Source organism: Pinus tabuliformis, chromosome 6 (genome assembly GCF_031772625.1).
Source record: "Pinus tabuliformis cultivar Carrire ecotype Pingquan chromosome 6, CPIR1, whole genome shotgun sequence".
Lineage (NCBI taxonomy): Eukaryota > Viridiplantae > Streptophyta > Pinopsida > Pinales > Pinaceae > Pinus > Pinus tabuliformis.
Genome location: NC_142292.1, coordinates 730565302 through 730591773, shown reverse-complemented (window position 1 = coordinate 730591773; position 26472 = coordinate 730565302). Strand labels below are relative to the sequence as shown.

At 39.6% G+C, this 26472-nt stretch overlaps 1 pseudogene; it reads right to left on the bottom strand.

Annotated features, from left to right (window-relative positions):
* Window positions 1–21784: 21784 nt before the first annotated feature.
* On the bottom strand, window positions 21785–25176 carry LOC149260787 (pentatricopeptide repeat-containing protein At3g12770 pseudogene; annotated as a pseudogene).
* Between the last annotated feature and the right edge of the window lie 1296 nt (window positions 25177–26472).

The window sequence follows — 26472 nt, the reverse complement described above, 5'->3', positions numbered from 1 at the left end:
CGTATGTCACTACTCGATGGTTATTCTGGATATAACCAAATTTTAGTCCATGAAGATGACCGAGACAAAACAGTGTTCACCACTTCGTGGGGGACTTTTCATTACGCTAAAATGCCTTTCGGTTTGAAGAACACAGGTGCCACATTTCAGCGAGCAATGGATATGGCTTTCGCAAATGAGAAGGATGTCTTCTTAGTTGTGTACCTTGATGATCTGACGGTGTTTTCTAATTCAGATGAAGAACACATGTATCATTTGAAAACTGTTTTTCAAAAGTGCAGAAAATATGGTGTGTCGTTGAATCCAAAGAAGAGCTTGTTCGCCATGGATGAAGGCAAACTACTTGGACATATCATATCAAAAGATGGCATTTGTATTGATACAGCACGTGTAAAAGCGATTCAGCAAATTGATCTTCCCCGGAACAAGAAGGAAATTCAGTCCTTTAATGGTAAGATGAATTTTTTACGCCACTTTGTACCTAATCTTGCTGAACACCTAAGAGAGATTACAAACATGCTTAAGAAGGACAGCCAAGTGAAATGGACCAAAGAGGCTATAAAATCTTTCAATCTAGTAAAATTGGCTCTTTCTTCAGCTCCGGTTCTAATCAGCCCAGATTACACTCAGGATTTTATATTGTTTTCATTTGCTTTAGAGCATACTATGGCAGCTGTATTAATGCAGAAAAAAGATGAGCATGAAAGACCAATTGCTTTCTTCAGCCGAACCATAAGAGATGCTGCTTTGAAATACAACATTATTGAGAAGCAAGCCCTTGCACTTGTAAAAGCATTGAAATATTTTCACGTATATATTTTGCATTCCCATATTTTGGCTTATGTTCCTAATGCTGTTGTCAAAGATGTTTTAGTAAAAACAGATCCAGAAAGAAGACGTGGCAAGTGGATTGCAGCTTTGTTGGAGTATGATGTGGAGATAAAGCCCACAAAGCTTGTCAAAGGTCAGGGATTGGCAAAGTTGATGGTTGAATCAAATCTGCACGTCTTGGACATAAATCTGATTGCTGCTATGTCCAATGAAAATGAGCAAGGTTCATCAATTCAGGTAGCTGAAATCTTTGTTCTTTCTCCATGGTATTCAGATATCATATATGTGCTTCAGAATTTTTCCTCACCGCCTGGTATGGCTAGAAACAAAGCTAGAACTCTTAAGTTAAAGGCTGCTAAGTTTTGTATTTTGAATTCTGCACTTTATTGGAAAGATCCCAGTGGTGTTTTGTTAAATTGTTTGGTGGAAGAAGAAGCGAAGCAGGTCATGGAGGATTTCCATAAAGGAGATTGTGGCGGTCACCTTTTTTGGAAAACAACGACAAATAAAATTCTGAGAGCCGGATACTATTGGCCAACATTGTTTGCTAATGTGTTTAAGACTGTCAAAAGCTATCATAACTGTCAGATTTTTGAAGGAAAGCAGAAATTACATCCTTTTCCGCTTAAGCCCATTGAGGTGAGTGCCCATTTTCAGTAGTGGGGGTTGGATTTCATTGGTGAAATTCATCCTACTTCTTCAGGTCAGCATAGGTGGATCCTCACGGCGACAGATTATTTCACAAAGTGGATCGAAGCAATTCCTACTAGGCAAGCTACAGATGCGGTAATAATTTCATTCCTTGAGAATAATATTTTGTCTCGTTTTGGTTGCCTGAATAAGCTAATCACTGATAACGCAGCAGCTTTCAAGTCAAAAAGGATGGTTGAGTTTTGTAATAAATATCACATTACTTTGGGGCACTCAACCACCTATCATTCATAAGGAAATGGATTGGCGGAGTCTTCCAACAAATCTTTGGTCAATATCATTAAAAAGGTGCTGGAAATAAATAAGAAAAGTTGGCATAAGAATTTGGTCCATGCACTTTGGGCAGATCGAGTGAGTCAGAAGAAATCCATTGGTATGTCCCCCTTTGAGCTAGTTTATGGAGTTGATACAGTGTTTCCTACCTCTCTTGCAGCTCTGGTAGTCAAACTTCTTCAGGAGGCTAGTAGTGAAGATGATCCAATGCAGAGAAGAATAAATCAAATGATTCATTTGCAACAGACACGGGAAGATGTTTTTCAAAACACATTCAAGTTGCAGGAAAGAATTAAGAAGATTTATGACAGAAAAGCAAAGGTGAACAAATTTCAGTTGGATGATGTGGTGCTAAAGTGGGATGCAAGGAATGAGGAAAAGGGCAAGCACGATAAGTTCGAGAATCTCTGAAAGGTCCCTTCAAAATTGCAACATATCGGGGTCAGAATGCCTTTCTTCTGAAGGAGATGAACGGGGAAGATTGTCCACGAGGGCCGATCAATGGTCGGCTGCTCAAGCGGTATCATTTCTGAGTTATTTTTTTTGTTTACATTGTCACTGTAAATACCATTCTATTTCAATATCATTACAAGTGTGTGCTGTGATCCTTTCTTCAGTCTGGGGCCCGAAGTGAAGGCTATAATTCTGAAGAAAGATTTCAGTTTTGAGTTCAATTTGTCGAGTCAATTTTTCAGTCATTTCAGTTTCATCATAGAGTCGTTTTGAGTCAGGTTTTAGTCAGTCAAAGTCTTGTGTTGTTTGTCAAAATAATGACTCCATAGCCCAATGGATGAAAGCACTGTCTAGCTCTCCCAGAGATCTGTCGTTCTTGGCACCTCCAAGGAGCTACCATCCCCATTGGAGCCAATGTTAAAGTCGGTCTTTACATCCCTTCGTCAAAGATCATTTCTCTTTTTGCATTTCATTTTTAGGTGTCTCACTCGATTCACTCAGTTGCATTCCACTAGAAGCATGCCATAATCTGACGGGAGGGTCTTGTCATTCAAATTACCCCTCATGCCTTATCATTGCTGGCTCAGGTCTATCCATCAAAATCAAGTTTTAAAATCACTTATAGTCCTGTTTTAGTCTTTTGATCAGCAGAGTCATTTCAGTCACTAGGTCTAGGGTTTCATAAATTATGTATTCAAAGTGTCCAATAATGCCAGCATGACTCATGAGGGAGGTCCTTAATAAGTTTTCAGTTTCAATATTTTCATCATCATATGCTCGACTATGACTTTTCTTCAAAACTCTGTTTTGAAGAAAATTCGTCATTCCGTTTTGTAATAAATTGCCATGTAATTTTCAAAAATTTTCAGTTGTTGAAATCTCCAGGCGCAACCTTGGTCATCCTTTGTCAAAACATGCATTATCCCTGCAACAATCGCCAAAAGATTCATTATTCAAGTCAAAAATCAGAAGGACATTTGAAAAGACAGAAGTTGTATTAAATGCAAAAAGTGCCAAAGTTAAAAACATTACAAAATGGGTTATTGAGAAGCAAAAATTTAATCCATCTCTATATAAGATATTTCTCAAGTTATTGATCCATTTGCATCAAGAGACATTTAAGAATCCAAGAGAGAAGTCGATCTTGAAGTTTGGAAGGCTAACTGTGTGTAGGAATACATAGCGCGGCGCATTGGGATAGGTCGCGGTGCACCCACAGAGCGCGGTGCATTGGGCTGACATACACTGTGTATTTTTCAAAGGGCGCAGTGCATCCAGGCTGCGCAGCGCACTAGGCTTGCGCGTGGCGCATAGAACCTCCAACACAAAAAACTCATCGGGCTTCAATGAAAATCAAGCCCATTACTCCATGAAGCATTTTCATTGCTTGAAACATCACTTGTTGTGCAAAGAGGTCAAAGGATTTTGATTTGAGGGTCAGAGGAGCAAACTTTGTGTTTGAAGGGCTGCGCGGCACATTGGAGGAGGTTGCGGCGCACAGAGAATTTTGACTTGTTTTTCACTCAGCGACTCAAAAATTCGCCTAGTTTGAATTTTTGATGTAATTATTGATCTATCTTGATGTAACTTGATGACTATGATGTAATTTTGGCACATATTTACTTGTTCTAGATGATTCATTCACTAAAAGGTGAAAATTAAATGAATGAATCAGTTTCCTAGCATATAAGGGTAAGTTGTTTGACTACCTAGATTTTAGTTCCTTGTTTAGAATTAGTTCAAACAGCTCCTAGAATGATGAGCTCGACCCCTAGAGGCAAGGGAATGGGTTGGGCTAGTCTATATCATGTATTTTCTGAGTCATTTTTAGGGTTGGACACTTGGGATTGCTTAGCACTCTATTGTACATTTCATTTCTGCAATTTTGGCAAAGAAAAGACCAGGGTTTTTGCAGCATTTGTTGGGATCCATGTGGCTCTATGTTTTGATGGTGTGTTTCTCTATGTATTTGTAAGTTCATTGATGTTATTGTGTATCATTTTCCCTTCTTTTGTCTTCTGCAATTAAATAAATGAGTAATTAAGGTAGAATTCATGAACTGCTATGCTCTGCCTGGATATTTTGTTTAATTCTTCATGTTTTCATTTGTTTGAGGAGGACTCTTGAGACCTTCTTTCCCTCCTTGGCTCCTCACCGGTCTGATCCACCCATTCATTCAATTCAAAGCATCAAATCGATTGCCTTCCTTGCCCCAATCAGAACTCTACAAAAAGTTGGCCTCATCCACGGACCCAAAATTTGCATGTCCCTTTTTTCCAACAAAACCCCCAAAAACTCAAATCAATCCTTGTACTTCATACCTAGCCGAAGATCAGTTGTTAAATCAGTCATCTCAAGCCCCATCGATTATCTTTCACTGAGATTGACCCGAAGAGAGCCCTCTCCTGTCCTCGTAGGGCTAGCTACGAGGCTGAGTGTGGTTTGATGTGGACCTAGAACCTTTTCTTTTCAGCCTGAGGCAAATCTAAGCTCTAACATAGGTGATGTACTAATATTTTCTTTCAATGTGTCAAAGGCTTTCTGATTTTTCCCCATTCCTTTGGAGTGGTCATGGAAATGAGACTCATCTTCTTCTTTATCTTGTTTGAAACCTAAGGAGTCTTCAACCTTATGCTTTCTAAAGTCCCTATATATCTCTTCTACCATAGACTTTATAGCTAGGAAACTTTCTACGAATTGAGGGTCTGACCCCACAGAACCTTCCTCTGACATTTTCTTCTGAGGGTAGACTCTCCCAATTCTAGAATCAGTTTCCATAAACTCTCCTTCTCCTAATTTGAGCTTTGATCTAGTGAGTATTCAATAGCTAAACCAACACAAGCTTGTCTAACCTTACAGCCTAAAGCTATGATACCACTTGATATGATAATCACCCTATGAGTGACCTCAGTTAAAGATTTATTGAATAAAGGTATTACAGACTCATATGTTGGTGTGTGTGTCTATGTTATTTAAGCAACGGATCGATCAGATTGCCAATACATAGACAATTGAAATGGAAAGACAGCAGAGAAATATAGTAAGCAATACAAGAACACAAGAAATTAATAAGGAGTTCACCCTATTCTCCAGGGCTACATCTCCGGTCCAGCTTTCAGTGGTGGCCTTGTTTTATTATGTCTTAAGCAAAGAATTACAATGCAGGAGCTCAATATGAGTCACCTGAAATGGACTTGCTTGAAAGGGTGGTTCTTGGATTCCCCAAGCCACTGGAGTGCACAGACTCGTTTGCCTACCAGCTTTGTGACCTTCTGGTCTACAATGGAGACAGTCCAATGTGGTGCTCAGTCCGGACAGATCCTCTCTGGGATGGCTTGAATCTCTCAATCTCTCTGGTGCTCGATGCTGCCTTTGGTCAGCGCGGCCCTCTGTCTTCCATCTTTTGCTTTTGCTTCATTTTCTTCTTCTCTGTGTTTCGTCCTCCTCTTGGGATTCTGGTCTCTCTGTCTCTCATCCTCCTCTCGGGATTCTCTGTGTCTTCTGTCTCTGTTCATGGCTTTGAAGCCATTCGTTCCCATGTCTGTTTGGTTCCTCTTCCGCCTCCGTCGAATCACCTTCTGCAGTTGCGCTTGGAGTTCCATGTTCAGCGTCATCATCAGGCTCACAGGGAGTGGCCACATGTCTTCCTTTAAACGGCACTAGCCTGCTTCGTCGATTCAATTCTTCAGTTACATTTGTGGAATAAGTCTTCCTCCACCATAGCAGTCAAATGGACCTCAAATCTTTACAAATTGTGGCTTAATCCTTTGTCGATTCCGCTTCCCCCATCAGGCGCGATCTCAGCCGTTAGATCTGGGGCCTCCAGATCTGACGCCATACGCACATTTCGCGCTGTTGACTTGCTCAACCATTAGCGCGCTATCAACAGCAGTTTTCTCTTTCCTCCGCTTGCCACGCGTCGATCGTTGAGTGGAATCCCTCCGCTTTCATCCAAAACCACTTATTGTTTGAGGGCACCCTGGTCAATACCGCCAGTTTCGGAGCGGGTCCCGCCTTTAGCTCTTAGCCCTTTCCACCTTTTGCCCTACAGTTCTCCGGCTCCCCACGCGACCGAGTCCTCGGGACTTCCCCATTTCGAGCCTTTTCGCCCAATCGCACATTAAAAACCTCCTCTGTTTCCCGATCCGGGTCTCCCAGAGGTTAATTTGACCTCCCACGCAATCTCCATGGGCCTTGGTCAGCGCGCTTTGACCGAGGTCCTCGTCATTCCACGTTGGTTTCCATTGCCACTGGTTCAGGGTTTTTTTGATCACTATTTTGAATTCTTTAGTGTTTGTCCCGACCTGATACAGTCATGGTTCCTTTGACAGTTCTTTATGGATCCAATTCGGATCACCTCTTCTTCATTGTCTTAAGGATTCCATTCAGATCTTCAGAGCCCTTTCTCATGCAGCAAGGCTTCTTTAGTTGTGATCCCCCCTCACCATGTCATCTTGAGGGGCATTATGTCTCATGTACTCAAATGTTATTGTATTCAGTCATGGCCTATGTCTTTCAAGGCATACTGATTATATGGGATCCATTGTATTATTTTCTAGCCCATTGATGCGAGAATATCATGTATTATCTACTTTATATCTTAGTCCCACATTGTTGGGATCGAAATTATTATTTGTACTCAATTATCTCGGCAAGTATGGGTATGCCTCCCCTGCCAAATTTGAGATCATGTACTCCAACACAAAAGGAGACTTCTATCAGTGTAGTAGGTCTCGCCCCCTCCATTTTTGTCCTTCCTTGCATTGCTCCAGCTCTCTCTCTCCCTCTCTGACTCCCCCTTGGTGTCTCGTGGAAGTGTAACCTACAACGTATTTCGGTAATACGATTTTCTCCTAACACTCGTACATTGGGGGGAAATCTGTTATCACCAAAAAATGATCACCTAGCCATTTCTAACTAGGTGGATCAAAATACACCATGTAAAATTAATTTTACATTAAAAAAACACTTTCACCATGGGAAATAATTTAATAAACCATTTTTATTAAATTATTTCTAATTAAAATTAAAAAAACCCATGAGAATAAGTCAATAAATCATTTATTTAATTTTCTCTAGGAATAATTATTAAATCATTGTTTGATAATTATTCATTGTCACATTCGACTAAATCACCTAGGAATAATTAAATAAATCAATATTTATTTATTATTCCTTAATTCTATTATTGTAATAATTGTTAAATCACTATTTAATAATTGATTCAATTTCACACCATTCTTAATCCTCGTGAAATAATTAATAAATCATTTTATCTGTTAATTATTTCTAAATAAAGATATTTGACCATTTTGAACAATTTTCCCTCTCCAAAAAATATAATAATGTATTCCTAACGGTTAGATCTTGATTTGGTCAATATTTTTTTATTATTTTCCATTTTCAAGATCAACCCAATAATTTGTTATAAATAAAAGAGTTTTTCATTCATTCTTCACCATGATCATTATCATTGTCACCATTATCGTCTTTTTGCATTTGAGCTCCCACTTGAGTTATACACATTGTTTTGGGTTTTTCACATATTGAGAGACAAAATTGATCACTGAAGCATGAAGAACATCAAAGTACCTGTCCCACGAAGGGGGATTTGCATACCCTTTTTGTATATCTCCTTCACCATGTGTTATCAATAAATATTATTATTCATTTTAAAGTCTTTCCATATTGGGTTATTACATTGGATATATATTGTTGTTTTTTATTTTAGATTACGTGTGTCTTTTTGTTGCAGGTTTTTCTCATTTTATTATTACTGATCTGAAGCGTAAGTAGCCACAAATTGCTATTAGGGTCGTGTCACCAGTGACTTAAGTGAGATATTTTTGGTACACTTTCCAAGAAATTTCATACTAATAATGAGAAAGAGAGTGTGCCTTGTGAATGTTCGATTGCAAATGTATCAAGGTTCTTTCACTGCATAGGGGAAATAAAGTGAGTCTCTAAAAGAGAAGTAATAGTAATACCCTAATGGAGACACAAGTGAATGAGAAAAGCTTATCTAAAATCAAGCGAAATAGTTCACATAGATGTGATGATCGTTACAATCATTACAACAAATTTCCAATAAGTTAAGCACCAAGGTCATCAAAATTTCAATTACTTCAATACATGTGAAAGCAACATGAATCATAAATATTCAAAGAGTAGCTTTAAAACATCCGCAATTCATGTATGAAAAAAATTTGGCCAAAAGGCTTCAATTATTAAGCAAAAGTTTCAAGATACATAAGTACAATGAACATCACTAGCTCCAATAGTGGAGTGTTAGAGCCACCACTTTCTCCCCAAAAGTACTAACTATATCTCTCTAATGCCTTGTGGGAGAAGCCAAAGTTAAAATTCCTTTGCATGAGTAATCAGTGTTCTTTTATAACTTAAGGCATGACCTTTCACATCCTCATGACCTTTGACTTTCCAACTTTTAATGACCTTTGGACTTCTACAACATTTGGAATTACATATGACTCTTGGTATTACATGTATTTTGGACTTCCATGGCTCTTTTTTCCATACATGACTCTTGGACTTCCACTTATTTCTTTTTACAATGATTACATCATTACATCATAGCTTCCACATAATCATATGATGAGACATGAAAAGTCACTATCCTTGATTAATGGGACTCAATAGTGATTGATGACATGGACTTTCTTCAATGGGTGACATGGCTTCCACTCGTGTCTTTGTTCTGAATGCAACTTTCGATCATTGATGCCATCAACCTTTAAAGGGTATTAAATCTTATGGATTCTTCAGCGTGTTTCAATCATCAAGACTTCAATGTGTTATGTGTTCCTTGTTGCTTCCTTTCTTTCCCTTCTTTACCCAATTTTCTTCATGCATGTTTTCCATGTTGTTCTTGAGATACATGTAATTGCAATCACTCATGAAAAGCAACCATCAACGTGAAAATATCTTATTCTAACATGTTTCATGAATAATTTTTGTTCATTCCTTAACAGTGTGCTTGAGAAAGGAAATATTTTTGGCACAAGGGCACACTTCAAAAGGCTAAAGGGTTGAAGGGAAGGATCTTTGGGGCTTCATGATGCACTCATGCGCTCAAGAGAGAGACACTCAAGGGAGGGTGCATGTCTAAAGGATGAAGGATAAGGCTTCGAGCTTCCCTAGTGCATTTTTCACTTAATGGAGACAAGGGGGGCACATGGTGCAAAGTTGAACGCTGAAGAGAGAGGCTCCAGGGCTTCAGGGTGCACTTATGCACTCAAGAAGGAAAAGGAGGGTGCATGGTGCATTGTTGAAGGATGAAGGATGAAGCTTCAGGGATCCAAACCGTGCACATACGCTCAAAGGTAAAGAAGGGCATAGAGCGCATTGCCAAAGGCTGAAGGAGTTGAGCTTCGAGCCTTTTGGGTTCACTCATGCACTTAGGGAGGGTGCACTTCTTTGAGTTGAAGGAGTGTGCTCAAAGGAAGACTTGGTTTCTCAAGGGCGCAGTTTGGAACTTGGAAGGCGAAAGATGCTTAAGGAGTGCATTATGTGCTCTTGGGGGGAATAAGGTTCACTTCTGAAAAACGAAGGATTCCCACTCGAGGCTTGAGGGTGCACTTTTGCGCTCCTAGCCTTGGCGGGTTCACTTTGCAACCAAAATTTGTCTAATCCAAGAGGATAGAATGAAGGGTGGACACAATGATTCTAGACATAGAATCATGTGCGACACATAGCAACTCATCAAAAAAAACTTAGACAACCCTGAAAAACAATAAATAGACATCAAAATGCCACTTTACATACATTCCCCAAATACAACAGACAAAGTATGTGTGAATGCGACCAAAAGTGTCATTTTACAAAAAAAAGGTGTTATGACCATGACATGCACTAAATATTTTCTAATCAATGCAACGACACATAATAACACTTGAAGCATATAGAATGACCTGAAACAACACTTGATGACCAAGGCGATATTGCATATGATGGTGCAGTAGGCTCCAAATTTTGAATGTAGTGAAATTTTTGGAGGGTGTTGTAGGAGCAACAGCAGCATCCAAGATAATCTATAACTTGATCTGTATCTATAATTGCTACTAGAGAATATTGAAGCATGACAATAGCATCAGCACTTGACATCAAATTGCATTGATTTCATTCATTCTAAATAGTGGCATCATTCATATGGATCTCATATGTTCATATATGTGGCATCGCTTAATAAAGTGACACACAATATACTCAATGACATTCCTACACGATGGCATAGTTTTTCTTTAGTTTGATCTCTTCATGGAAGAGACATCGCATAATCAGGGATCTCGCTCTAAACTTTAATTATTTGTAATATACGTGGTATGGTGGCTCTATCTCTACTATGACTTATGGATATATAGTGGTTCAATAATATATCATATGGCATGGTGATGGCTCTCTCATATATACATATTGGTCGCAAAAGAAATTTCAAACATAACATTTGTAAGTTATAAGTATGTGACTAAGGGTTCTCGATCTGTAAAATCTTGTTTCGAATTTTATCACACTTTTTGTTGAAGAAATGGAATGAATGATAGAGGCATCGATTTAGTGGTTGAAGGCACAATTTGTGTCTTGGTTGTGTTTTTAGCAAGGTTTGAGAGTAAAAGTTGCAAATATGAAAGAGGACACCATACATAGCAGTGACAAGGTTTCTACAGTGATCTCTAAGCTTTTATCATCAATAGACTCTGATATGGAAATAATTCTACAATGATTTGATTTATAAAATCAATAATTTGAGAATCATATCCTTCGAAGTTTGCTTTCTTGAAGAAGGCTTGTTGTGGCATGAATCTATGATAAAGGGTGAGGGACAGAATGTTTTGAGTTCGAATGTTTCTTTGAAGTGGCTCCCCATAATCATTAAAGTTAGAGATACGTATAAATCATGATCAACAGCGTTGATATGATAATATTGCATGGTATTTGCGTGTGAGACTTGTTAGGGTTTTGCAATAGGGTTTTGTAATTTCTTCATAATAAGTCCAAATGAATATGAAATTGTTATGGTATGAAGCTGACAATCTTATAGGGTTGTGGAATTTGCAGAAAATAAAGGATTCTTGAAGACTTTTCTGCACTTAGTGTTTCTAAACCCTAGTTTAAATTGAATTAATCGTGGAGTGAAAACCCTAACCTTAATTGGTTGTTCCCTCTAACGAAACCCTATATCTTGATATCTAGGGTTTGCAGATTAAATTTTGGAAGAATCATCTAGTGTATGTGGTAAAACCCTAGCAAGGATTGAATTAAATAAACCCTATGATTAAAAGTCAAAACCCTAGGGCTGATGTTTCTATTAAAACCGTAATAAGGGGTAGATAAAGAAAAATAGGGTTTGCAACTAGAACCCTAGAAGTGCACCTTCTAAGAAACCACAGAAACCCTAGATTAATAGAACTGACATCATGCTCTTGTCTATGTATATTTTGCTTGGTTGTACTTGATGTTGAGAATTGCGGGACATATTGAAGGAAGAAAAATGATAAGGATGAAAGAACACAATAAAGAAACACTCATGATTGTTGATGACTCCTTGAAAATGGCTAGCATGATGGAAGGAGGGAATTGTAAGGACCCTGAAGGAAATGATGTTGAAGCTTCCAACTAATGAGTTCATTGATGATTGAAAGATGAAGAAAAACCATGTCGCAATATGAAGATAAATCATACAAAGGAATGTTGACTTCAAAGGGATCATGTAGCAGAATTTAACATGACACTCTCGCAAATGATATTGATGATTTGCTTGGGATACGACTTGGCTCCCTGGAAGGACATATTGCAAAAACATGTGAAAAAGGTTGGAAGGAAAGTATGCTTAATGATACTAATCAACATCCGATGTGATCTCTTAGAGGAAGTAAGCAATGAAAACTTCAAGTAAGAAGGTTTTTTATGAAAAAAAGAATATGATGGACATGATGATTGATGATTGATGTCATGGAGAAAGATTCTAGTACAATTTGAAGAAAGACCATGCTAGAGGATGTTGATTTCAAAGGAAAAAAGTAAGCAGAATATGTTATCTTGACAAAAGGCCATCATGACAAGGTACTATAATATTGATGATTTGGTATTGATTATCTAGTTGATATATATTTTTGCTATTTGGAAGAATGTTGCAGAAATGCATAATGGTAGTTGAGGCAAGTGTATCTACAACTGTTTGTTTTGAACTCAATTCAATGAATACATGGATTGAGTGGATGGCTTTGGTAATCCTTGGAGCATTATGTGGTCAAGATGTCTACATCATCTTGGGATTGAGAGGTAGCAGTACAAAAGGATAACTTGATGTTTACGTTTCAATGACAATAAAGATCACTTTCATAATTAGAGGAAGCTATGATTGGCTCTACTTTGATTGGCTCAATATAATGCCTTTGTTGATGATGACTAGAGGAAAGTGATATGAAAGGTTGAAGGCCTGAACCCTGTCACAAATTGAAGAACAAAATTGGCTCCATTACATCCAGAAGATAAAATCTCAATATGATGAAAAAGGGGAGGAGAAGCCATGCAACTACTACTTGAAGATCTCCATAAAGAACCAATAGTTGTTGTATTGATAAAGACACATGGTTATGACTTCCCAATTGAAAGGAAGTAAAAAATATCATTTATGTTTAAGGAGTGAGAATCTATTTCGTAATCTAAAGGGAATGAGGATTATCTCCCTAGTTAAGAGGAAGTGATGATGGACATTATATTCTCTTCTTCATGTGTCATGCACTAGGCCAGTACTAATAGCCATATGTCTAGTAAAGGCCCATGGAGGGAGAATGGGGTCCGAAGGATTGGATGAGCATCTTAGATTTCCTTGAGGATAGAGAATCCAAGATAGGAAATATACCAACACTCTTTGAGGATTGGACAGGTATCCAAGACAAAGTGGTCAAAGAGGACCAATATTTGTAAGAATAACTTCGGCTTAAATCACATGTAGACAGAATTTTGTCGACGCGTTTCGAACCAACTAGTGTGGTTCATCGTCAGGACAAGTTAAAGACACAGATCCAGCTTTGCATATTAAATAGTCTGAGCAGAGCCTCCAACGGCTAATCTTGACTTCGGGACTAGAGTCAAAAAGTCAATTTTTATAAAAATTGACTTTTTGACTCTGGTCCCAAAGTCTAGATTAGCTGTTGGAGGCTCTGCTCAGAATATTTAACATGAAAAGCTGGATCTGTGTCTTTAACTTGTCCTGACGATGAACCACACTGGTTGGTTCGAAATGCGTCGACAAAAGTCTGTCTACATGTGATTTATGCTGAAGTTATTCTTACAACTATTATGGATCACAGAAGCCTCAATTCAACAGGACCAATATTCTTTGAGGATAGGTAAACCAGAATAAGAATAAGTCCTAAAAGGACATACCTAGTGAACATTCAGATGGGGCACATGCCTTAGAGGTAGTATGATGTCTCAGGTAAATCCTCTCAACATTATGCTCTAAAATAAGAAGAGCTTGACAAGCAACAATGTTGGTTATAATATTAATGCTTAAAGATGTCTTATCAATCCAACTCTTCTTATGAGAACATTTCAGTTTGAGAGTATCCATATACTAGGTGTACAATTATGAATACCTCCCTAGTTAAGAGGGAGTGTTGGAGAATGTAACTAGACTTAGTCTCTTTATAATTTGTACTATTATGTGCTGATATAAACTACCCCTACAACGGAAGCGGAAAACCCTAGCTAGCGATGGAGGAAACCCTAGCTGAACTCTGTGGGAGGTTTCCATGGCAGTTCAGGGACACTGTCGCCTGACGTCTGACGGTCTGGGCTAAGCCCTCAAGGCTCACCAGGCCTGCTCCGTTCCTACCTGCCTACCTTACAGTTTACCTAGTGCCCTCAGTTACCGAGACCCTCGTTATTCTTGACAGTTGTTACTATGTTTACTTTCGATTACTAAGGATATGGATTGGGCGGACATCTCGGCTGACCCTCATCCCCACGAGGTCAGCAGGTCACACCACCATGTCGTGTCAAGTTTGGGACCTTTCATTGCTTCTCAGTAACCTTTGTCATCCTCTACCTCCGCACCGGGTCGACCTGGTACATTTGTTCCCCATCCCTCCTCCTCTGGGCATATCGACGATGTCGTCGGGTTTGACTGCCCTCCTCTTTCCCCAGTGACCATTAACCTATTAGGCTCTTGTCTGCAATCTTCGCCCTCCTTTGATGCGTCTCTCCCCCACGTCTCTGCCCCATCGAGCTCCCCATCCATCTTAGGCATTCCTTTCACTTGGACCATCCCCTTCTCAAACCTTCCACTCTTTGGTGGGCCTTCGAACCTTGGTGGCTCCAACCCTAATCCCAGCACCCCTATCTGCTCGGGATGCTTCAGCTCCTCGATTCTTACTCCTAAATCCACACCATCCACCCCTCAGACTGTGAACCAAGGTATTCGTGTCTTTCTCAAGGATTATCTGATGGCCCGCTGAATAGACAAGCTCAAGAAAGGTAGGTGCCTTAGGGCTGGGGACAGAGATATTAATCTTGCACTGGGTGAAGATCTCTTGATGGGAGAAGTGGACGACACAACCAAGAAGGTCCTAGTTTGTTGTTTCCGAGGGCGGAACTATACCATCGAGAGGATCCGGCTTTGGAATTAGGAAATCTGGGGAACCTTATTGAAAGATCTGCACATTATTCGTGTACTGGCGTGGGGTTGGTTTGCCCTCCGATTCCACCGGGAGGAATACACGGATTGGATCCTTTCCCGGTTCTGGCACAGTGAACTTGCACTTGTGTTGCTGAAGAGATGGGATCCATTATTCGATCCTAAGAGGGAACAATTAGGAGCAGGGTCGATCTAGGTTCAATTGTCAGGTCTTCCATTGCAATATTGGACCCCTACTATTTTCAAGCGCATTGAAAATGTGCCAGGCATCTACCTGGATCACGATCAATCTTTTGAAACATTGGGGATCATGACTATGGCTCGAATTCTGGTTCACCTGGACACTAGGATAGGGCTGGAGGAAAAGATCAGTTTTCATTGGCGTCATTTCGCACGTAGGCAAAATGTCAACTATGAAGGAGTGCCATCCAGTGTAGGCACTGCCATAAGGTTGGGCATCTATACAAAGACTGCCCTCTGTTCTCGACTGCTAATGCTGCTGCTACTAAGGGTTTGAAGCATAGACAATCAGAGGAACCGATGGTGGACACGCTGTCCATAGATCTGGATCATCCAAAGGATGATGTTGGGAACACTGTACAGACATCCAATGCCTCCCAGATGCCACCTCCATCTCCTCCTATGACTAGATCCCGATCTGCGGTGGACACAGCTCCTTCATCGGGGAACACAATGCATCTGCAGACAGGCTATCGAAAGCAGCAACGCATCATCCTCGAGGAGAATAGCTGATCAGAGAACATACTCCTGCGTAGATCTATCAGTACTACCATAGACCTTATATGGACCAAGATATACAAAGGGTAGATAGGCCCTAGATCCATCACTTTTTGTGTTAATATTTATGAATCAGTTTTGGATATGTAACTAATATTGTATATAATCTCTATCAGTATACCCAGTCAGGGTTTTATGTAGGTTTTAATATCAGTTTTGCAACAGTTCATAGCTGACCATGGTCACTTTACAGCATATGCCAATGGCATTTACAACATGTTAATTTTCTATGTTTAATGGAAATTACGATTTTCCTTTCGGGGAAAAAAAATTGTACTATTATGTATTTTATGTAAAAAACAAAAGAAAAGAAAAAGAAAAATTATTATTATTTTTCTAGACAAGCATGTTCTTCAAGCTTTTAGGTTTTTGAGTCAAAGAGTCAAAGTCTTATTTGGACATGTTGTAAAAGAAAAAGAAAAAGAATTTTTAAATATGTAATTTTGGGTCAAAAACCCCTCTAGGTGCCAAGTCGACCTACGTGTCAAGTCGGCCCTACCCCAATGGACATGTCTATTCGCACCCCTCTAGAAAATATAAATAGAGGGAAGATGGAGTTCATTTGGATACACACACTTGATGGCTTGTGGTGTGAAATATCACAAAAATGTCAGAAAAGAAGTGGAGGGCCAAAGTCTGAATGAGAGAATTTCTTCTTGTGTTATAATTTGTGGAAGTTCTGCCTTGGTACATTTCTTGTTGTTGCTCTCTTGCTGATGGATATGCTGGAAAGAAGGAAGACTTGACTTGGCATTTATAGGTGGTGGTTATGGTTCTTAGATATCTCATTTGATGAATTTTCTGGGTTTTCCCCTTAGGATAGGGTTTTGCCCTGACTTGGAGCATATATCTTGTGTTCTTTTGTTTTTTGTGATCTTCATGTTCTTGTTGTATGGTAATTGCTTGATGAAAGAAAAACACAATAATAATAATGCCAACAAATCTCGCAAGTAATTATCGTGAAGGAAAATCTATCTTTATCTACAGTTTTCCCAATTTTCCAACAACTACTACCAAACCGGACATTTAATTTGTTGTTGGAATCCTCTCCAAGTTTATGCAAAAGCCTTGTGAGGGTCATTGGTCTGCTGCAAAAAGAGTTTTAAAGTATTTGAAGGGACCTCAATACTTTGGACTCAAGTCACACACAAGTGAATGACTTCAACTTGATTGGATACTCTGATTTAGATTTTGATGGAGATAAAGAAAATGGAGTATCTATTTCAGGTTATGTCATGAATCTTGGGTCAAGAGTTATCTCCAAGAGGTCACGCAAACATTTAGTGCCAATAGATTCTAAAACTGAGGTTGAATATGTGGCAACTGCAAAAGCAACGTAGGAAATTGTGTGGTTTAGGAAAAATTTGGAAGATTTGCAAGAGAAATAAGTCCATTCAACTCCTCTTTTGATTGACAACACTTTTACAATAAAGTTGACCAAGAACCCAAAGTTCCATGATCAAACCAAGCACATCAATACAAAGTATCATCTGATTCAACATCATGTTGAGGTCAAGACTATTCACCTTCACCATTGTTCCACAAATGAGCAAATTGCAGACATCTTCACCAAAGCACTTAGAAGAGAAAATTTTGAAAGATTTGAAATGATGCTTGGATTCAAAAACATCCCTTCATATAAAGGGGGGAATGTTGACACCTAATCTTTTGGATTGGGAAAATTCTTGTAAATATTGTAAGTAAGAAAATAGAGAAGGTGAAGAGACTCTGGGGTTTGAATTCCAAGAGTCTCCCTCTTAAAGTATATATGAATAATCTCTTAATGCAAAATGCATTTTCGTGGAGTTACTCAAACTTGGCCTGACATAAAAAGATTGAAATAACCAAAATAACAAGTCCAAAGAAAATGGCCATTTTCATGACCTACAATTTGCACCAAATGAAAAATTTATTTATGTGACCTTTACAAGGTTTTTCGTGGAAAAACCATTGAATGGAGGGTTTTGTGGGGCAATATTCACCATTACAACTCTCAAACAATTAATTTCACTTACAAAACTCATTATTAAAGTGTTATATGGTAAAATTGCTATCATAATTATTTATAGGGTGAACCACGCTTTCCTAAGGCAATGTCTCCTTCCTTGATTATGAGGTGAAGCTTTTTCTTTGCACATTGAAATTTTCTAGGTGAATATCACTTTTCTATTGTTAATTGTGGGGTGAAAAAAATTAACCTTGAAGTGCATTTCAAATGTTAACATTGCTCACGCTCTGCCTCATGTCTCATAACAATGGTGAATGCAACTTAATTTCTTCGCATAGATTTGACTAAATTACATTGTGAAACATATTATAGAGTAACGTTAGGGATAACAATATAAATTCATTTAATAGTGGTGATAGGTGTGGGATGAGTCATCTACCACCCCCATGGATAAAATACCATGAAATTTGCTTGGGGTTTGGAAAATGCTACAAATCATGAAGTTGATGCACTTGCAGTCCTACCAGACCTAAATGCATTTAGAGACAAAGTGGTTTGAAAGTCCAATTTGGGAGTTCATCTATGAGAAGGGTTTTTAACACAAAAGAGGATTCAATCAACCATAGTGCCACTCTCCCTGTCTCATGATGTGTAAGGAATTTGTGATAACTAGGGGAAAGAGAATTTAAGTAGTCTCATCACAACTTCAAAGTAACATGCATGCTACTCTAGTAGGCACTCTAATGAATACATGATGGTGGCATCATCTCTTTCTATTGGGATTTCTTAGGTTTCCTATGGTTTAGTGATTGTCCTTTCTAAATTCAATTCAAATCTTAGCAAGAAGGATAAGGCCCAAGGGTGCATGAGCATCTCTACTAGTTTTCTAATTCTCTCCTTCTAGCACAGTGAGAATTTCTAGCATTGCTTCATCCTTATCACCAAGTTTAGGGGCAACCATGGCATAGTCATAATAAGTGTTGTGTTATTTGCGAGCTAGAGGGTTTTCAAAGGGGTATTGATTCCCGGCAGCATCGGATGTGCTCTTAGCCTCAAAATTTGCGGGGAGGCTAGGACACATGTATTCCACAATACCCAAAAATCATTTTGGGTGCCTAAGTCTAAACTTAGGAAATTAAAATAATTAAGGGGTATTAATCAAACTGAGGGTGAAACTTCTGGAAGAAGACAGGATCGAGTCCAAACGATCTAAGCCATTGATTAGGATTTAATCTGGGTAGTTGATTACTCAACTGGAGGATTATAAGAAGGACTTCGATGGCCATTTTGAAAACACATCGGAGAGAGATCAAGAGATCGAATTTCTTAGAGAGGGCAGCGTAGCAATTGCTAGAGAATCGATTAAGGAGATTTCTTGCAATGAGCGGCAGGGATAGTTTCGGTTGGAGAATTTCCTGATTCGGGAACACGTCGCAGAGGAGGCAGAGAGAGATCTAGAAGAGGCAACGCAGAGGCTATGCTAGGCAGCATAGGCTGACGCAGAAGCAATGCAAACCCTGAGAGGAGATCTGTATTTTGCTGGAGAAGTCGAGTTCTAAAGTTGGAAGCCAAGGTGTGAGACCAGGAGGGCAGAAGCCGAAGTTCCAGAAGCAAAATGATCAGCGAGAAGGAGTGACGCAGGCCCCAGAAGGAGCGACGTGGAACAACGCAGTGATTGCACAGAAACTGCGTAGAGGTTGCTAGGGGCTAGTCATTCAGTGGTTGGATCAACGTTGGATCGCTAATGATAGCGTGAGGTATTTCTCACTAATATTCTGTCTACTAGATTCTCTGTATTGGATAGCCAACAAGGCATCCAAAGATTGTATTCAGAAAACTACTGCTTAATAATACAAACCCTCGGCTGCTACACAGGTTTTCCCACATTGGGTTTTTACAGGGACATTTGTCAAAAAATAATAGTGTAATGTGTTGTGTATTTTTTTCTTGTTCAGTTTCTTGTTTCCACATTTAATTTAATTGGTGAATGATGCAATGTATTAGTTTTGGTGTTTGATATAGGATGCAGTAAATAATTTGTTCAGTGATTAACAAATAGAAAGAACTTAATCAGTTTCTGCAGTGGAAATTTGGGCTTCCAAATTTCCACATCTCAAACAATGTTATAAGAAAGTTGCAAAGGCATTTTGCAACAAGACCTATTTGGCCTTGCAGTGCATTGAGTGGAAAGAGGGCTTCAAGAGGCAAATTGTGGAAATCAATGGAGTCCAAAAAGAATGGACATTGGAGACTATGAACCAAATTCTAGATACAAGGCAATGAGAGGAAGAAACAAGGATTTTCAGTTCAATTCACAGGAGCAGTTGGAAATGGCCTCCCAGTAGGCATCTCTACAATCTCTGATAGGGCACATCATGGCCCATCTCAACTTTCCTCCACAAGTGATTTTTCCCCTCCCCCTGCACTATGGAAACATCAAGGTACTCATTTTTCTTTGGTCTTTCTAAGGCCTCGACAAAGATTCCAGCTACCCAAAGCACCCATAACTCAGCTGATGGAAGCTTTTACAAAAGCCCACTATGCAAACATGGACATCAAAACCAGCATGGTGTTGGGTTGTGTTATATTCTTTCCACGACTAGCCTACGTAGTTTACGGGGGGATTAGAGGGAGTTCAGAGCCCCCCCTTCGTTGCGCTGACTGCGCAGTGGGGGGGTCACAGGGGGTTTGAGGGGGGCGGTTAGCCCCCCTCTACGATATCCAGGGCAGTGCTTTGGGGAAATTTTTTTTGGACCCTATATTAGGTTGAACGCACCTACCTATGGTTTTGTGCATGGTTTTTGCACATGGTTTTGGACGCGATGGTTTTCGGTCCATGGTATTGGATGCTTTGGCATGTATAAATATGTATTGTAACATTAAAATGAACATAATGAAAAATCACGCTGGTAGCCCCGGTTTTGGGATTCAGGGGAAAATCTCTGTGTATATGTGTTTTATGTGTTATGCTCTCGCATTGTTTATTTTCTGTTCTTAGAATTCGTATGCAACTAATTTCTGTACGGAGTTAAAACCTACACATGGTGCAGATGGAGAATGGACTAGAGTCACAGGGGACCTTGATAATGAAGCCCGAGATGGGCATGCATTACTTATTTTTATTTTTTTAAATCTGGTATGTCTTGTCACAATTGATTTTTATTACTATAGCCTGTAATGTAGTAAACCTGCATAACTCTTTTCAGATGGTGCTAGAAAGGCACGAAAATGCACTTTTAGCTGGTATGACCCTAATTTTGCACTTCTGGCCATGGTTGAACAGATCTAAAATCATTTTGTATTCAATGCTATACAATTCAGCCATTGCTCTTTAATATAAAATTTAACCATTACTGCAAAGAAAGACATTGTAAATTATTGCACAGGATGTTCTCTTGAACTCCGACTCCTTCAACTCTTCGTAGAATTTCGGTCCCATGATTACATGATGACTTGTAATGAATTGTGGAATTTGAAGTAAGAAATTTCCTTCACTATATGCGGACATAGCTGTTTTTAATAATTTCTTAGATATAAAGGAGAAAAGTAGAAGTATATAGATAGGAATATACAGACAGATCAGAAGAAGGCTGATGATTGTAGGAGAAATCTCAGTGAATGTACTCTCTTTTTTGTTTAATGGGGAAGAAAGCATTTTTTTCTCCTGAAAAAAAGAAAAAATCATTTCATATAACAAATTGCTGACCTTGAAAAAATTATTCCTAAAATTTACTAATTGGCTAAATTTTGCCAATAAAAAATATTCCTGTACACTCATTTACAAGGTCTTTTACAAAGACAAATTTCATAAGGCATGTCCATCTAGGACATGATCGTATTCTAAAAGTTCATCAATGTCATCTTCATTCTCTTGTTTATCAGTGCTTCCCAAATTTCTTTAAATTTCTTGATGTCTTCTTGTTATATCACACTTCAAGAGCTGAATAGTCTGCTCCACAGGACAACGCATAGGCTAGTTGCTTGAGAAGAATTGCAAATGCCTCCTTGATAAAGCTGATAATCTTCCTCCACGCTTCAGCTTTTGGCTAAAATCGGCACCTGTCAGAAGTATCATTTGTCTTTCCACAATGCTCACAGGCAACTTTGAAATCTGAACTGACAATTTTGGAAGGATGAATCTTCCTCCCACAATGTGGGCAACCATACACATAGCAACACATTTCAGAAATATGGTGAAATCTCCTGCAGAGAATGCAAGATTTCTTGTCTTCAATTGGATCCCCTTATCACATTTGAAATAAAGCATGATCAGAATTTCCCCGCCATTATGCATTTCCAACGAAGTCAGGAATCAAGTTTAAAATGATCACAAAATCTTTTATTGTTCTTTCAAAGTTTGCATATTATCGACTGGAATGGCATGTTAAAACAGTTGCATTATAAAGAGTACCCAGGATCAACCAGCTCCCGTTATAATATTCTGCCAAGTCTTCAAATGTTCTTTCCAAGTTTGCATGTTATCAACCGGAATGACATTGTCAAACAGTTGAATTATAAAGAGTACCTAGGATCAACCAGCACCCGTTATAACATTCTACCATACACAATTTGCCAAGCAAATTCTCATCAAATGTTCTCCGCTGATCTTGTCTTACAACACAGCTAAAGCCCAACTTGTATAGAAAATTTACATGTAACACTGGTTTTAATACCAAATAATCACTTGAGAATCTCCAAATAAGATATTGTGGCTGGAAAAAAATAATTGTTTGATAGAATTAACATCACCAATAATCTCCACAAGAACAAACTCCGTCTTTGAAATGATGAAAACGGTTTGTATCCCTCACAATAATGTCTCGGCCAACAATCTTGGAGATAAATTTAGTCGCATTGTGGCAATCTCCACAAGCACGAAGGTTTTTGGTTATTCTGATAATTGTACCAGGGGGTGTATTTATAAGCCCGAAAGCAATAGCCAGCTTCTCACTGTGCCCACAAAGGATTGATTCCTTCTCTTCCTCTTCTAGATCATGAAGCACAAAGTTTGTATTAGGCACATACCCTGCCTTCTTCATCTGGCCTGCCAAATCCTCCAACGTTGCATAAATAAGCTCTGATTGGCAATGTGATTTGTCCCCCATGCGGAATGTATGAACTCTGTTATCAAACTCAACCCAGCTGCATCCTGGACTCTTTTTCAACCCACGGTCTTTCATAATTTTTCTCAATTTTGCTACATCATCCCACTTCCCAGCGTCAGCATAGATGTTTGAGAGCAATACATAAAATCCGACGTTGTCGGGTTCCATTTTAAAAAGGATATTTGCCACATGTTCTCCTAGCTCTATGTTTTTATGAATTCGACAAGCACCCAATAAGGCACCCCACACACCAGTATCAGGTTCAAATGGCATGATTTTGATCAAGCCGTGTGCCTCTTCAAGACGACCCGCACGGCCAAGAAGGTCAACCACACAAGCATAATGCTCCATTCTTGGTTTGATGCTGCAAGTTCTAATCATTTGATCAAAGTATCGCACGCCTTCATCCACTAGCCCTCCGTGACTGCATGCTGAAAGAACAGCTATGAAAGTCACATGGTCTGGTTGCACTCCTGACTGTTGCATTTGGTGAAAAAGGGTGAGAGCATCATCACCAAGCCCATGCATGCCATAGCCTGCAATTATGGAAGTCCATGAGACCAAATCTTTTTCAGGCATCTTGTCAAATATTTGGCGTGCAGCCTGTAAACTCCCACATTTCACATACATGTCAATGAGGGCACCCGACACAAAAACATCCGACTCAAAACCATGTTCAATGATGCGATCGTGAATCTCCTTGCCCTGCTGCAAAGCTGCCAAGTGAGCACATGCAGGAAGAACATTTGCATATGTGACAGAATCAGGTCTAACACCTACCATTTGCATTTCATGATAGAGTGACAAGGCCTCCTCACCATGACCATTCATGGCATATCCTGCAATTATCACATTCCAAGAAACAACATTCTTTTCTAACATTTTGTCAAACACTTGACGTGCAAGCCCAATGCTTCCACATCTGATATACATGTCTACAAGCGCACTCCCCACAAAGACATCTTCAGATCTGTTCCGCATTATATATCCATGGATTAACTTACCATGACCCAGGGATGCTATGTGAGCGCATGCTGGGAGAACACTCGTTATAGTAGTTGAATCTGGTTTCACTCCTTCCAATTGCATATAATGAAACAATTTCAGGGCCTCCAAACCATGCCCATTCTGTACATACCCACTAATCATTGCATTAAACGAGACGGTATTCCTCTGTGACATATTATCAAACAGTTCTCTTGCCAACTCTATGCTACCACATTTTGCATACATATCTACAAGGGCACTCGCCAGAAACACATCTAACTCGAACCCACCTCTGATCAGGTGATCATGAATTGCTTTCCCCTCCTCCAGAGCCGACAGCCGGGCACAAGCAGGGAGAACACTAGTAAAAGTAACTGAATTAGGCTCCACGCCCAAGTTTTTCATTTTATTGAAAAGTCTCAAGGCTTCATCGAAATATCCCTTCTGAGCATAGCTAGCGATCATACTATTCCAAGCCACCACATCTCTTTGAGGCATTTTGTCAAACAAGTGGCGTGCATCATCCATCTTCCCCAATTTAGCATACATACCCAGGAGAGCACTTGCCACTACAACATCCGATTCGAGCCCATTTTTTATAATGAGATCGTGGGCACACTTCCCTTGTTGCAGGGCTGATAAACTAGCACATGCCTTGAGAACACTGGGAAACGTATACTTATCAGGCTCAGTAAATGTCTTCTGCATTCGGCAATAGAGCCGAAGAACTTCCTCATGAAAACCAAATCTAGCATACCCTATGATTATCCCATTCCATAAGTAAATATTTGGGTTTTCCGTTTTCTCAAAAACTAAGCGGGCATTCTCCAGGCTACCACACATAACATACATGCTGACAAGTTTCGTACATAGCGCAACGTTGTGATCAAACCCAGTAGCGAGCATATGGTTATGGACTCGCTTACCTTCTTTGAGTGCTTTTCTATTGGCACAGGCCTCTAGTAGAGAAACGTAGACTTGAGGATCCACTGGAATGTTCTGCCGATCCATGATATTCAGGACGCCTAGTGCTTCCTTCAGTAGACCATTGATACAAAGTGAGCTCAACTCTGTCCGAAGGGCATGTGGATTCTCTTCTGCTTCCACCGTCTCCCGAGCAAAATTAGCTGTTGCTGCTCCTCTTGTTGTTGTGCAGGCGATGGCAGAAGAAGAATAAGCCCGGGTGAATTCAGAAGTGTACTTGTGCTGCGTAACCCGTCCGAATCGACCAAGAAAAGCCGAGGCCATAACCTAGAAATTGAAATAGGGGGTTACTGTCAACGTGAGCATATGCTCTGTGTCATAACAAAAGGAATTTAACAATACAATAGTCGGAGGCTGTAATCACCACTTCTGTAACAGGGAATATGTCAATAAGTTCGTTGCGGTGTGGCTTGAGTGGTTTGTCGGTTTAGTAACACAACCCTTACTCAATTTGACGGTATAATTTTTAATTTAATACAACCCTTACTCAATTCGACGGTATAATTTTTAATTTTTTACTTTATAAAGTTGAAGTTACATAATGATTTTTGACCATGAGTTGTTTTTATGTGTTTTTATGTAAATTTCATGAGCAAATTAACATAAGTAAAACATTGAACAACAGCATATATCAGACATAAACATCATCATAAACAGTAACACATCAATTAATGATGGAGTTCATCCCTCCTAGTCCAGCTTCCAATCGCTTGGCCCTCTTTCATTATGCTCAAATTTGTGAATACATACATTTACAGTACTCCAATGGCTCTGAAACTTGTTCCAATGGCTTTAGAAGACCCAAAAATGCCTGTCTAACCTCTTCATGCTCCCAAATTAGACAAAAACTAACCTCTTCATGCTCCCAAATTAGACAAAAACTCAACAAGTTATGATCTTTCCTAGCTTTGCTGCTAGTCGCTCTACAATTTCCCCAAAATCCAGCACATGTCCTACAATTTTGCCCCAATTTACGCTAACAGAGCGACAAATTGGTGAAAAATTGGCGCAGTTTGGGGAACGATTAATTTGGTCGCTGATGCCTTAAGTCTAAAAAATTGGGTCATGTTGGGGGGGCACATGCCCTGGTCATATTACCACCACATGCCCTGGGGCTAGCACCTCAGGGCTAGCGCTCTTCTCTTCCGCCCTTGGTTTCGACCTTGGGTCGTATGGATAGTTTGTTGGTGTGCAGGGGCTAAGCCCTGGCCCCTTACCCCCCATTACTTCGTCAAATATTCTTAACAAAGGTTTGGGTAGGTCCTTTTAACAAGGCCCACCCGTGGTGTATTTGTAAGTGCGGAAGTTTGCATGAGGCCCATGGATTGAACCTTGTGAAGTGTAATTTGGACCTCAACCAATTTTTGTTGGCCCCCATGCTGCCATGTGGCATCCTCTGGTTGGGCCATGTGACAGCCTGTGGTTGGCCACCAACCCACCAAACAGAAACTGACACATCAGTGCCAACGAACCAAACAACATCCTAACACTTGGCACCACCTGATTGGTCGAAGGACCCCAGTCATATGCACCGTCACCCTGCCACATAGGCATGCCCTATCAACACCACGTCAGTAGTATGAATTGTTGATTGGGCTGACTGAATTTTTTTTAAATTCCCCTGTTTGGAAAAGCGAACAGAACATGTTTTTGGGAGCATACGAAGTATGTTTCACGCAAAATGACTTGCGCTAGATTCAGGACGACGAGCACTACGCAGTCAT